This window comes from Aythya marila (assembly GCF_965140915.1).
Source record: "Aythya marila genome assembly, chromosome: 7".
Lineage (NCBI taxonomy): Eukaryota > Metazoa > Chordata > Aves > Anseriformes > Anatidae > Aythya > Aythya marila.
Genome location: NC_139048.1, coordinates 25,193,669 through 25,209,403, shown reverse-complemented (window position 1 = coordinate 25,209,403; position 15,735 = coordinate 25,193,669). Strand labels below are relative to the sequence as shown.

General features: G+C 39.7%; 1 protein-coding gene across 6 annotated transcripts in view; it reads right to left on the bottom strand.

The window, feature by feature from the left end:
• Positions 1-15,735, bottom strand: part of ZMIZ1 (zinc finger MIZ-type containing 1) — a 347,031-nt gene that overhangs the window by 93,726 nt on the left and 237,570 nt on the right. The gene's annotated exons all lie outside the window — the stretch shown is intronic.

Below are 15,735 nucleotides of genomic sequence, written 5' to 3'. Positions count from 1 at the left end.
TGCTGTGCTGTACCTGTGTGGGGCTGTACCTGGGCTGACCTGTACCTGTGTGGGGCTGTACCTGGGCTGACCTGTACCTGGGCCAGGCTGGTACCTGCATGGGGCTGTCTGTACCTGGCCACACACGGGTCTACTTGGACATGCTGAGCCTGTCAGTGAAGCAGCAGGTTTGTGTTTATTGCTGATGGCACTGCAGGCTGCAACAGTGCTAACCACCTAGGTGGTAGCTGGCCACTTACCGCCTTGCTCTTGCCTGGCAGAACAGCAAGCGTCCTCCCTCGCCTGCAGACAGGGAAACTGAGGCAGGCAGCACAGAGCTGTGGTTTGCTGGTGGGAGTTACCAGGATACTGGACAGCATTGGTTTGTTTGCTTTGTTACTTTGTTTTTCGGCGTGTTTTTGTTTAAGTTTGGTGCCCAGACCTTAAGCGCTGCCTGATGCTCCTTCATCCCACCACCAAGCACCTTTCCCATGCACCTCCATGGGTTACACACAAGTTTTAAATAAGTTCCACGTTTCAGCTTGTGCTGCAGCGTAGCCTTTTTCAATAAAACCTTTGGTGCAAGGCCTTTGACGGTACCAAAGAGAAAACCTCCCCCACCAAACACAAAAAGGAACAGGAAGCCAACGTGACACAGCTGTCTCCTCCTGGGAGGAGGACAGGCAGTTGCAGCCCAGAGCCAGCCTTTTCCTGCCAGCCCCTGCAGCGTGGAGCCGCTTCCTCATGGGACCTCAGCTCCTCAGGGGTGGCCGGCCTGTATGGCCCAGCAAGGGAGCGAACACAGCCCAAGCAACGAGAAAGGAGGGCCTACGGGGAAAAGAACAGAAATACCAGCAATCCAGCAAAATTCCTTCCAGCTAAGAAATGGCCTCAGCTTTCCCTGCCATGTTTACAATCACTTAACTCTGCTTTATAAACACCTTAGCAGACAGAGTCTGCAACATGACAGATCGGAACAGCAAACTATCACAGATATCAAAGAACACTTCTTCTCAGAAAAGTGATTCCACAAAAGAGCATTGTCAGATTTCATGGTGTGGTGTTTTTTTTTTTTTTTTTTTTTTGGTTTTGTTTTGTTTTGTTTGTTTTTTTCCTTCAGCAAATCCACTTCAAACAAGCAAGAGGTATGTGCGCTTTTCTCCCAATTTCAGGCAGGGCTATGGCTTTCTCCCCTTGGCTACCGCAATGAGCAGCATGGCGAACCAGGCTCGTGGCGGTATTTCTGCAACCTCTGAGCTGCACAGTGGGGCTGAAGGAAGAGTTCTGACACAACATGGCCGCTACAGGTGTCACCAACATGGCGTTAGGCCCGGAGCACCTTTATCCATGGTGGATAGTCCCTATGACATGACAAAGACTTGAGCCAGATCCTCAGGGACCACGGCAGGCCCACAGGCCCGGCAGAACCAACCCTGAAACAGAATGGCACCTCAATCCCAGTGCATCAGATTTGAGACTCAGTCACACAAGAAAAGTAGAGAACCCTAGGAAACTGTTTCTGTGGCCTTTCAGAGTGGACAGATGCTTTAGGGAGACATAAATTACACAGCTAGGTGGGCAGAATGGATAAATAGCGTGAGTTTTAGAGGATGTTATTTGGGACTGGCAAAGCATTAAGAGGTATATGTTGTAATGCAAAGAGAGACCAAACTCCCTACAGCAGGGTAGCTGCTCTGAGTTCAGCCTTTGTGGTTGCAAATGGAATTTATAATTGACTGCAACTGCGCAAATTCTAGATAAACAGAGCATATATTTTTGTGTTTGTTTCAGGTTTTACTGCATTTACAAAATTTTCTCACAGTTGTTCTGGTGTTATTTCATATCTCAAGAAACACAAAAAGCAACAACAAAAACAGTGTACAGGCAACTGTGAGGTCCTCAATATCAAGACTGACTCCTTTCTCATACGAGACTCGATGAAATCTTATTTTCTGAGGGAAAAAAAAAAATCTATAGAAAACTTACATTCCCCATTGTATTATATATATATATACGTTTTTTCTCTCGTTTTTTTCCTCTCTAACTGTCATCATAAGTAAAAGGATTGTTCCCCCCCCCCCTGCAATTAAATGCACTTTCTAGCCTAACAGTTTAGGTTTCTCTTTTAAGCTGCCTGTCTTTCCAGCGGAAGTGGTTTAGAGTAGACAAATCACTTATCTAAAAATTATGTACTTACTTCTCCTTTGACAAATCTTCAGCAGGTTTCTAATCCCACCCTGCCACTTGAAATATCACTTTCTGTGATGACATTTGAGTCACAGTTGTCAGAAGCATCAGGCTCTGTAGTTAAATGGATTAAATCACACTTCATAGCATACAGTATTTTGAAGAAGGAGTGGTTTATCATTTGTAGAAATTAATCATAACAGTTTTTTCTCTAGGGCAAATTCCCAATCATTTTTAAAGATTACTATGTTTAAGCCCCAATGACAGCAGTATGTCAAATTACATCACAAGGAAGGTTATCTCAGGCAGCGATAACTATTAAGAAAATTCACTAAAGACATGTACTACTGGGATCAGTGGGTCCATGCTGGGTAAGCACCTTCTAAATGCTAAGGTGGGAGACTAAACTCTTTGTCTGTGTTTTGTGCCGCTCCCGAAGCCATACAGACCCCATTGCCTGCAGGCACATCTGCCCTCAGACCCTGGGCAGCCTGTTCTCTGCAGGGCCAGTGCGATGCTCTGCCTGACCAGAGGATGGGGGTCAGGGCATCGTTCGGTCCTACAGGGGCAAAAGGGAGGACACTCATTTGGGCCACCCCTTGCTGATTAAGGTGAGAAGCTAAAAGATTACCAAAGAAATCCTGTTTACCTGGAAATAGGAGGTAGTGTTTTCTGTTTAATGCATGTCATCAATGTCTAGGCACATTGCTGATCAGAATCCTTACAAATCCCAATTTTGCCAGTTACTGCTTAGCCCAGAAACAAATCACCACCACCACATATACACAGTACTACTCTTTGCCTGCTATCCATATCAAAACACTTCCCACTCAAGAAGTTTATTTTTAAAAAGTCCGAAGTCCAGTCTGAAGTTATGATAGTCCAACAGACCTGCACACCAAGGAACACCAATTTCTATGGTCAACAAGAGATGGATATGTATGTTTGGGAGTCTTTGCTCAGCATAAGTGGCACAATGCTCATCTGCACCTATGTCAAGTGGCATAGCTTTTGGGTGTAATTCATGCTTCTCTCTCTCCTTGCCCCTCTTTTGCAAAACATGAACAAAATAAAAACACCTGTAATAAAGTAACAGATCACCTAGAGGAAAAGGAGGAAAGGCTGCGGAGGAACAGAGATCAAATTCCCAATTTGGATGTTCCAGTATCATGTCCACTGTACAATACAGGGGGGACATCATCATGTTCTACTGCAATTTCATTATAAGAGATGTGCAGAGGAGAGAGCTAAAAAAGTTGTTTAGAGAAAAAAAACATAAGGAGTACGGAAACTCTCTTCAAGGAGCTGTAATACCAGTTATTGCCAACTGAGTCATAATATAACCCTTTAGCAATGCAAATTTTCTATGACCAAAGATTTAAAGGTTTATCTTGGGGACCAATCTTTATTCATCAGAGTTTAGCTGCACTGCTGAACACAGCAGGGTAGTTCCTTATAATGTTTATCTAGAGTAGGTTATTTGACCAAGAATTAGTTCCCTGGATATGTATATATTTTACTGTTGATTCAAAGGATTCAAAAAAACTCTTTAGAAGGCTTACAATTACATAGCTGAAATGCACAGAATACATGGATCAGTGGCGCTGTGGATTTTTCCTAGTATTTCACAGTAGGCTGAGTCAGTTGAAGCAGTTATAAATCACAGGGCTGCATCCCAGTCAGAAGGCAACAATGTACTTAAAAACTAAAAAAATAATAAAAAAACACCTTAGACTCCACATCAGGTGTCTTTCATGCATAACCCACTTTTCCAGGATCAAACCAACTCCTTCCAGAAGACAGGTGTGAGAGGAAAACCCAGGATGCATGCACGCATGTATAAATAAATAAATGAACACTCTTATGTGGTTTAGTCCTGTTTCTTGTTTAAGTCAAAGTCTTATTAAGTCTACATTGCAGAGCATACTAAGACTAGAGTACTTAACCTTTGGTCACTTGCTCCATAAAGCTTTAGAAGAAAAAGGTAGAAAAGTTACAAACTGTTAACACAGCATTTCCTTTTCTCCTGCTCTCTTCTGTAACCATAACCACTGTCTGCATGCTCCCTCGCTATCTAAATGTTTTGACGCACCCTCTGATCTGGACTACATACCCGAAAATGCTGGAACGTTGCATTTGGTCTGAAACACTCAACACCTCCTGAAAGAGATTTATGTCCTATTTACCTTTCAAGACCAAAGAAATTCTCATGTCCTTGTTACTTAACACCTTATAAAAACCTTTCCTTCATACCTAAGCAGTGGTTCAGGACAGATCTGTAAGCAATGCAATGAAAACCAAACAAAACAAACAAAAAAAAATTGTAAATTGCTATAATCTTTGTAAAAAAGAAGTATTCCTTAAAACCATCTAATAATATGCAGTGCTGCAACTTTCTAATCTATTTCCTTCCTCCCTTCCTTCCTTTTCTTGATTAAATGCCTTTACCATGTGCGGGAAAACAAAAAGATCTATACAATTACAATGAAATATGGAAAAAAAAGAACAGAATTACAGAATGAAGCCACATTCATCATTTTTGTCTCTTTGGTTCTCTTCACAGTTATGCTTTTAAAGAAAACAGAAACAAAAGTAATGAAGCCATCCAGACATAAAGAATGAAGGACAGTAGTCTAAAGAAAAAATCACATCTGTAATATAGTATGACAGATAGAAGAGATGCTTTACAGAACTAGAAAAAAATCACTGCACAAGGATGACATCAGTTTAGATTGTCTCCAGCACAATGTCACCAGCAACATTGCAGAGCTCCTGCAGCTGCCCCAGCCCACACCTACCCATCTGCCCACCTGGTGAGGCTCAGAATTATGAGTATTACCCAACTTACGAAATTTTTCCCTTCTGTTGGTCTATTTTGCTACAAATGCTAACAAATGTTTTAAAAACTGCTTTTTGTGGTGAGCCTTATTGTTTTATCTGAAATAATGCAGAAACCAAAATTTCAGAGATGTCTTAATTTTTAGATTCAAATGCATGGTGCATAGTACAAATGCCCTCACTGCTCAACTTCACTTTCAATGCCTCTTTTGGCACTTGGGCTAGAGTTCATGACATCTCTTCTAGGAAATCAAAAAGAAATAGAGTTTAGTTAAAGACCTTTCTATATTAAATCAAGTTTTGCTGCAGCACGATCAAGTGAGTTCCTAAAACATTATGTATTTTTCATTAACTTTTTATCAAACTGATTTTTATACAATGTCTGCAAACTGCCCAGTTTTCCTCATGCAGTTTAGACTTTTTAGCCTCCTATCACTTTGGGGTATATCTGATCAACTAATACCTTGGATTTCAAACTAATATTTCAGGTTCATATGATCTGTAAAGAATTTAAAACTTTGTTATATATAAGGCAAGACTTTCAAATGCAATGAGGATTAGCCTACCTCCCTTGCTAACAACATTTTTCTAAGCACTTTAATAAAAATGTATTTTTCTGCTGCTTTTGAGATGCCCAAGATTGTATTTGGAGTCAAGCTATTTATTTTTGTTGAACTTGTAGCTATTTGTAGCTGACGCCTCCCCCCACCTCTGGCAGGCTGAGAGTTAATTACAGCTAAGCCTCCTCTCTCCCTGGTTAGCTGTTTAAGAGGGATAAGGAGGCAGCTCTGGAGACAGCAGGCTAATCAGGTTTCAGTGAGAGAAGGCAGCGAACTATCAGAACAGCAGCTTGTGAGCCTGTGGAGGGCTGAAGGGATGTGTAGGAGTGAAGGAAGCTGAAGCTTGCTAAGTGAAAGTCCTGCCAGGGGTCCTGGACTCTTCCTGGCACTGTAAAAACAGTTTGTGCCATTGTGGCTGTTAGCAATATTTTTTATAAACATAAATTGCATCAATATTTCTCATTAGGATGTCGAAAGAATAAACCCTGCACAAACATACTCAATCTCAGGGACTATTTTCTTTTAGTTCTTCTTTCTAGGTTAGAGGTGCCCTTGTCTGCAGTGCCCTTATCTTCCTCCTTCCTCCAGGCCAACCCTCAAGGCAATGCAGTGAGCAGGGCTGCCAGGGCCTTCTGGCGAGTGCCTCAATTCACAGCATCCTCCTCTCCGTCTGATCCTGGGTGTCCAGGTTCACTGAGGTCCCCCTCATCCAAAAGGGGTTTTAGAGGGAACCTTATCCATTTGCTTAAAATCCTTACCTTTATTTGTATTTTTCCATGTTAAAAACAACCTGCTAAAATATGGGAGGTATCAGTAGTGAGAATGAATATTTGATACAAATACCCTGAACGGGACATAAAAAAGAAGAGGTATCTTTCCTTGTCCACAGCACTTGCACTCTGTACATCGGAAAGTTAATAGCAAGGCCCTTTCTCTATGCCACAAAGCAACTTTGAGAGCGTTCAAATGAGAAAGTGGGGACACAGTATTTTTGTAATTCAAAAGAACTCCAAACCCAACACTGAACGTCACTTTCTCCAAAACCATCACAGTGCCTAGAAAGCCATCAGAAGTGCATGTAACTTTTCAGTGGTGCCATATCCAACATATGGGAGGTTATATAAATGAATAAATAGATAAAAATCCAAAGTTACAAATTAAAAGAAAAGTTACACATTGGTGGCTTTGCATCACTGTCTTGGAAAGCTTCCACTCTGGAATACAAAGGCATTCATCATTCGGAGTCCAGCTCATGCTTCTAGCTTTGTATTTAAACAAATCCATGTATCGTCATCATACAGTTTTTATATCAATCTGCCAGAAAGCCATACTGAGTTATTTTTAGAGGGCTGTGAGATAAAGTACAGTTTAGCCTGCAAAGTAGCCTAATAAGGCAAAATGTTCTTGGTGAAGACCAAATGCAGTCACTGTCACTCTTCCCCTAAACCCTAATCAATCTCTTAAGAGCATCCCTTAATTTTTCCCACTTACTGTGGAGGATTACTGCATTAGAAACAACAAGACAGAACTAGTGGGATCTTTATTGTTTTGTCTGTTTTGATAATCAAATATACAGTGATTGCAGAAGAGAGGAAATGGTCTGAAAAGAAAGTGGTTTTGCTCAAATATATCAAGGAAACATTTTGGTAAGCAATCATTTTAGGAAAAACAACAGCTCAATACAGTTTTTGCTTTCAGAAACTGATTCTAGTCTCAGCCAACTCCTAATACTTCGGGCCTCACTGTTTTTCAGAGCAATGTTTCCTTCCACCATGTTGGCAGTGGAACAGAGCTTTAAAGTGGATTCATTAAAATACTCCCAGGGAGTATGCATATGCTTAAATATTAGCAAGGATCTTCTTAAAACTAAAAATGTTCTTAAATCCACTAGATTACTTAAAATCTGAGAAAAAATACTCGTTTTGACATGTTGCTGCTGGAGGAAATAATTCTGTAACAATTTATGAGAACAAGATTAAAAACAGCAATTAACAGAGGCTTCTATCTTTAGTAATTATTCATATACCTGTTTAGCTGATTATAAGTCGTAGCTCCAGGCTGTCTGCCTGCATTGCTAGGACACAGACAGCAACCTTTGCTAAATTGACTCCACTGGCTACGCTCATGCTGCAAGGGCTGTTTTCAAGGACAGATGTACAATGTTATATGGGTAAAGAGACAGGCAAATTAAAGATGGGTGTTCTGTCAGGAAAAGGACTGAAGAACTTGTGTCAGCATTTCCCTACATTAATAGGACCTCAGATTTTTAACCCTTCAACTGTTACTAAGATTTAGGAAGCACCTCCCTTATATGTAACACAATCATGTCTTCTCAAACAAAACCATGGAAATACAATATATCAAAACAAAGCACAAGGGCATGCACTAAAGATAACTATATATCTATATATAGATATAGAGGGACTCATGAAGAGCTGTTAATCCTTCTTAAACTGTGATTCATTTTAAAGCACCATGGCCTGTGGGTTAGACAAGCTAAGAGCAGAACATGAAGTCAGAAAACACATTATTGCCCCACATCAAAAAGTATCCCTCAATTTGAGGCTGCCAATAAATATCCAGCACAATCCTTCCAAAAATCCTACACACACAATACAGACTTATTTTTACCATCTTAATTCTGCCTGTTTGTTTAAAGCAGTGTATGTATTTCTTTGAATGTGGCTGAAAATCTTTAAAACCTGCTCTGCACTGAGAAGTATTCAGCAGCACAGCCATGAAGGAAAGCTGTACTGGCAGCTCCTACCAGCCTAGACACAGCTTATGCTGGCAATGGGTTATGCCTTATGTTGCTTATGTTGGCTACCCATTGAAATGAGGTTTACAATTAAGGGATTACACAACCTCACTAAAAGAGGGCTTTTGGCATGTATACAAATAGGTTTTATTTTACTGGAGGATCTCTAGCATGGACGTAGTCTGTTCTGAGATGAAGAGCATGTCTGTACCTTGCAATGAGATGTGCTGCAAAGAGCCACGAGCCTTTGATGTGCTCCCATGCAGCCAGGCTGTCCTGCCCTGTGGTACTGACTGCAGCCCCCAGAGTCATACAGGACTGTTCTCATCCCACTGCACCAGGGACTGTAAATGTTCTTCTTGCCAGGGATCAGTAGCTTGGGGGCCTCACTACTGACTATCCCATTTCTAAATCCCAAGCTAGGTTTGTTGTCACCATCTCAGGCTCTGCTGCATTATGCTATACCACTAACAAACTACTTTCTCTCTCTTTCAGAGCCTCTCTTCACAAAGGTTTATATTATTTGAGAAGAATGACTAGTCGTCACAGGGTACCTGCTCCCTTTGGTATAAATACCAAATTAAAGAGGCTTTTTAGAACCTCACTATGGAGAATTTCTTTCCAAAAGATGAACTATAATCTAAAATGATTCTTAAATCTCAGTGCTGTGATAAAAGAATGGTGTACATCCAACAACTACTAACTATTGTGGAGTTTCTAGTAACTAGCCTTAATTCAGGAAACAGAATTAGAAGGTAACATCTGTATTTTCCCTAAACTGAAGTAACATTTATTGTGACTACTGAAAACTACCCATGGTAAGTTAAATGCACAGTTTCCACCTTTACTTCAGACAGTCTAAACAGGAACAGTGGTAAAGTATGGTCAATGCTGGTCAATTTGGCCAATATACTGCAGGCTTGATCTACTCAGGCCTAGAATAACACGAGGTTTAGGTGTTTACAAATGAGGAAAAAAATTGCAAGAGAAAGATGTTAAAATTAAGACTGTTCACTGTTTGAATAAGCTCCAAAAGAAAATGTAAAAAACAAACAAACAAAAAAAAAAAACCAAACATTTCCTTGATGTGATGAAAAATATGTTGTGGACAGCCAAAGGAAATCTAACATAAGGTACAATCTTACACGGGAGTTTGACAAAGACTAAGAAGTTTCTTTAATGTAATGAATTTCTACATTCATAAAACCACAAAGATGCTTATAAGTTCCTCCTCCCCCAAAACACATTTTCTGTATCTGAATATAGAAAAATACTAAAGTTCACCATTCAAAAATTTTAATAACTTCATCCATCTGTTAAATAATTTACACTCTGCTAGAACATGTATCAACAGTATAGCTGTGAAAATATACATTACTCTATAACCTGGAAACTATCCATCAGTATTTAACACTATTTCTTACTTCTCTCCTGCAACACTGCATGGAGGGTTTCACACAAGGGCATTGCCTTGATGATGTACAGGCACCAGAAAGGAATATTGTCCGTAAAAGATGCTTTTGAATAGCTTCATCAAGTCAAGAACCCTTGAACTTTCCACTGTGAATGACAAGAACTGCCCTCTTTTTAACCAACACTCACATCATTTTTTCTGTCCAGTGTATACAACACATTGCCTGGACTGGCAAAGTATGTACCTTTGAAACATTTGAGAATTGAACAGCTCAAGAGAAAAGCTTAAGGATGGGCAGTTCGATGAGGACATACTTCTAAAGAAGCATTCAAAGCAAATACAGAAGAATTGTGCGTGTTCCCTTAAGCTGAAAATGTGTCTTTGCTTTTTGTTTCGTATTTAAATACACTGGTAAGTGAACATTAGAGATGAACATATTTTTTGGAAGCTTAACCAGACAACTGTATATTTAAACACTTATTTGCTTTTAATTTCTTAAAGTATTTACAAAATACACATTGAAGCATCTCATCTTTAAGTATAAAAGCTGAAGTGAAAGTTCAGATACAGCGAGACTGACTTAAATGAGGAACTATAATTTGGCTAAGACTCTTAGAAGAAATTAAAATTTTGGATGCCTCAATTTGAGCAAGCATAATTGGGTATGATTTTCTAAAGTGCTCAATTTCCTGCAGCTAAAAGTTAAGCACTTTTAACATCCTTCTAATTGCGCACCCAGGACCGGAGGAACCACAAATCATTAGTCTGCTTTGGGAACTGCGGCCTGTATCACCACAGCTCCAAACTTCTGACCAGTCACTGTCAGATCTCCAAACTATTCACCAACTAGTCCACCTTTATTATCAATATTTTAAATTAGAAAGTGCTGGCAGGTTATTTAAATGAGGCTTAATATGCTTTAGTATTACTCTGCAGACCACTTATCTTGGCCTGGAGGTCTGCTGTCTGGAAAACACTGTGCAGTCTTTAACATGACTTTTGTCAAAATCTTCTGTAAAAAGATGTAAAAAATAAAAAAATAAAAAAAAAAGAATAGACATATTTACACAGATGTACTTCAAATGAAAAAACAATCTGCCTCATGCTTAAAAAATAGCTTCTATACTAGCTTCTGGGATTAGAGATACTACACCTCCAGGAGGCATGTGCTCTCAGAAGGAAAGACAAAGATCCTACACCACCAGAGATTACATCAAAACCATTTCTATTTTTTCATGCATAGAATGTCCTCTCCAAATTGCCTTTCTCCTGCTTTGAATCACCATTATTTTTTTTGAAGACATACTTGTGGGTGAAAGCCTATAATTGTAAAATTTATAGTCCAGTCAAAATTAGGTTTTATATTCTAGTACTATCTCCACTCTCATCTGCCATCCCTTTCTGGGATTTAATAGCAGCCCTTACCTCTGCTGAAGGAGTGAATTTCAGTGAACTAAGTCTCCCCACTTGGATCAGATCAGAATCAGAGGGGTCTGTCAAACTCCTCTCAGAATTGAAAGAGAGGGGAGAGGTGTGGAAACCAGCTTCACAAAACTGGAACTGAAATGTTAATGAGTACCTTTCAATACTGTTTCTCAGTAGTGTTATCATTTAGAAGAGAGAAATGACTGCCTCAGCAAGTTTAGAAGACTTACATGTCATGTAATGCACTCGGAAGTCTTCTCATGCTCCTGGAACTAAAGGGGAAAAAGATGGAGGGAAATACAACACTGGCTCCTCACCACTTATTCTTTACTTCTGTGGAAAGGGTAGGATGGGAGAGAAAGAATCCTATCTTATCCAAAGACCCTTACCATATTGTTTTTGTTATCCCAGTCCCATGCCACATGCTATTGGCAGCAAACCATCTCCTGGTGCACTGTTAGGCAGACTATTCAAAGTCCACAGCACAATTTTCTATTTCCACACGGACACGGAGTTTTTCTTGGGTTTTTCATGAAAGCAACTAGGACTTTCTTTAGCTTTTCCTCATTTTTGGCAGCAATTTCTCCACAAAAAAAAAAAAAAAAGAAATAGGAAGCCTGGGAGTAGGTAATGACTCTTGGTTAATTCTTGTATTGGCTCCCAGTGCAAATTACACACGGTAAGATTTCTAACCCAGTTCCCAGTTCACCTCTGCCAGCCTTTGCTCTCTCCACCAGCCTCAGAATAAATAAATATATTTATATATATATATAAATATATATAAATATATATATACATATTTATATATAATATAAATGAGTTCACCTCAGAATAAACAAAATAAAATACACATGCACACAGTTTTCTAACCTGTGATAAACATAATTTATCTCACTGAACGTGGGTTCCAGAACAAAGTAGCAAATCAGCCAGGAGAAAAATGAAATGCCCTTAAATTTGGGGTTACTTAAAAAACAAAAGCAGAAAGCACATACATATGTAGTTTCTATACTGTAGGAGTAAGCATACAAACCTAATCAATAGAGCACTGGTCAAATTCAAATCAGATCAATCAACGTTTTGTTTTGTCTTTTAAACATCACCATTACCACAGGGAGACATCAGCTAGGCTGAAGTAATACAGGTTCAATGTAATGAATATCCCTATGACTAATCACTAGTAATACTACTGCCCAGAGACCCAATGAAGATTAGCATATCATCTTAACAGAAACAGTACTGCTTGTCAACTTTTAGCTTTAGAACTACAACTAAATTTTTAGATTTGGACACGCCTCATATAAAAGCAAACATGATTTATGGACATTCAGTAGGAAAAAAGACATGAACCCCCCCAGAATGCCATGAGGAGGCAAGTAATAACCTACTAATCTACTAAAATGTGGAACATAGTTTACATGATTCTTATAAAATATTTATGCTACTCTCAGACAAAGTATTGACTGAGACAACTGACTTTGTCAAAACCATTAAAATATCCTCTAAATAATTACATCAGATTAAAGAACTGGTATTTAAGTAGCAATGCTCTTTGAGAGTAGTCATCCTCCAGGCTGGAGGATGCAAAGGCAAGAACAAAGGTGTGGGAAAAGAACATTTCTGCCCTTTGGTTACGTATCGCTGAGGATGGCTGTGTCAATCAACTGCTGTGCAGGCCAGCAAGGAAAGCTCGAACGCAGACTGCAAATCTGAAGGAAAATCCACTCATTCCTACAGCTCTCCAACTGAACTGCGGGGGTGGCAAGTGGCACCCTTTGAAGGAGAGGGGCTGCAACCACGTTCAGGAGGGCAGAGCTGGGAGGCTGCAGCATAGGAAAGAAAAAGCTTTCAAGATTGAGGCATGCTGTGGAGACATAGCCCCATGGGGAATTCCTGAAAATTATACTAAATCCTCCCAAGCAACCTGGCACACTTTCCATTTTGTGTTGGAAAGAAAGAAACAGACACAGAAAAGAGGCATTTTTGTCCATAAGCGTATGAAAAAAGCAGTACCTGACCTTTAACACAACTGATTGCACTTCCAAATAGAGTCAACGGAGAAGAGAAGTCACTATGTCACCATTTAAGCCCAGTTTGGGAGGGATTCACCACATTAATGGAATTGATTGTGTTAGTGCATAACAGCAAATCCACTGTTGATCTGCTATCCTCACTTTAGGGAATAACCGAGCCAACAAGGAAGGTACTGTGATGTACCTAAGAGGCAGCAGATGAGGAGGTGACCTTGCCCTGAGGCTGGGCACTAACACAGGGCAGTCAGTTCCCATGGGACAGTTGGCTCCCCTGCAGCCCTGCTGGTAACAGCCACCCCATCTTCTAGGATCCTCCAATGGTCTCTTCCATGCATATTCTTAATGGTGAAAGCAGAGACATCTTTTTGTTCTTCTGTCACTTAAAGGCATTACTCTGAACCCTTCTTCCCTCTGTCCTTCCTACCTATTTCAGTTACAATTTCCTCAAGAAAAGGACCTTCACTTTTTGTGCTGAGTGTCTCAACACAACTGGACACAATTTCTTGATCACTTGGACCTCTGAGAGCACAAGTGAGTAACATCAGCACCACAACCAAGCACCACTGCATCAAGTCACCAGAAAAACATACACTTACGGCACTTGCTTCTTCAATGACTAAGGCAGATGAAGTTACCTTCTTGGGAGAAAAAGCACTTTTAAATGTTGCCAGGACTTGCTATAACAATACTTAGCTATCTAATGAACAGACTAAGGCTAGAAGCTAAGGTTTTTGATCACTTGTTTAAAAAGCAAACATTACACATGTAAGAAGACTAGGAGTAATATATTCTTTCATTTTATAAAAATGTATCATTACGATCAAGGATGTGACTGTACCAAGAGAGTTCCAGGTGTCATTAACTTGGTTAAGTGGCCTTTTGCAATGGCCTGGGTTTCGGTAAGAACTGGGTTATCTCGTTACCATCAGCAGCTGTGCAGCAGCGTACACAAAATGAGGGCACTGGTCACAGTTCAGCTCACATGCCTACATCACCACATTTCTTATTGTGAATTCAGCCTCTCTGAAATTGTTTTTGATCAAGACGTAGAAGGACTTAAAATAGATATTGCCTAGTTAAATTTGTTCAGTCTGTCAGGTTGCTGATCTTCTCAATCAGGTTTCCAATCAGGATATTCAATCAGGTTGCTAATCTTTTGCTTATGTTGCAACTGTCCACAGTGTAAGAGAACTTCATGCTTAGGGGTTCTGCTTGAGAAACATGGTTTCTGAAAACATTTCCCTTTACGTCTGTCATCTCATACACAGCAAGCTCTTAATCAGAAGGCTGCATCTCTGAAATATTATCCCCTACCTGTAATTTGGAACATTCTTCCTTTGGTGTTATTATTTTTTGTTTCCTCCACTACAAATCCTTAAAATAGTTACTTAGTAGGACCAACATAGCAAGTGATTGGCCGTCATGCTTTTGTAACCCATTTCCACTTCAGCAGACTGAGACACAGAAGAAATAACACGCTACAGAATATTATCATCTGACACCACCACAGTGTCAGCAACATACACAAGCACACACACTCCCCTCATACGTGCTTAAATTCAAGGTAATTTGTCAGCAGATGAATTGTGGAAAGTTGGTACATTTTTACCTGCAAAGGCTTTTCTTCACTGGTTTGCTTTTTGTTGGTTTCACCCCCCCAGAATAACAAAGATTAAAAGAAATGTGTCTATGAAAAAGGAAAAATATTAATCTAAAGTCATTGATATTCAGTATTTTAACTCTGTCATCCAAAACAAAAATATATTTATACCATTTCTGCTATTTTTCTGGTCCCAAATGTAGTACCATTATTACTACTTAGTCAGTTTGTCTCTTGTATACATTCACTCCATCAGCCATTGGATAATCAAAGGGTGAGATTGGCCACGTGAATTCTAATTTGGCATGACAACCATATTCTATTTTTTTAAATATTCCTTCCAACTAAATGGTAAAGTCAACATATCATCTCACACCACTTTTGCTCTAAGACAACCCCAACTGTGACAGCAAATAACCAAATTGTGACAACAAATAACATAGTTCAGCAAGTGACATTCTCCTAAGAGACATCCGAAAGGTTTTCACAGAAGATCAACAAGAAGCAGCACATTTTAAAATGCATACTTAAAACCACCACTCCATCTCCCCCATGGAGTTCAATAAGCAGAGCAATTTCTCACCGTCTGTGCATTAAAAGCCGAGGCAAGGGAAAAAGTTTCTGTTATATCTACTAACAAAAACTGTTTGTGCATACATTGGCCTTTCAGACATATGCGGTCTTACACTTTGTCACTTCAGAGCAGATGTTTAATTGGGAGGAAGCGATTTTAAAACATCTGTAGCCAACATCTGAGAAGTTGGATGAAGACCACACAGAGCCTTGAGGAAATTAAAAGTGTATGCAATTATGTCACTTCCTAGACTGTGTGCTTAGGAGAATTTAAAAAAAAAATAAACAAAACCAGAAGTTTCAATAGTGAATCATCAAAATCCTTGTTCTCCCCACCATTTGCCTTCCTCTGCCTTAGAAAAATATTG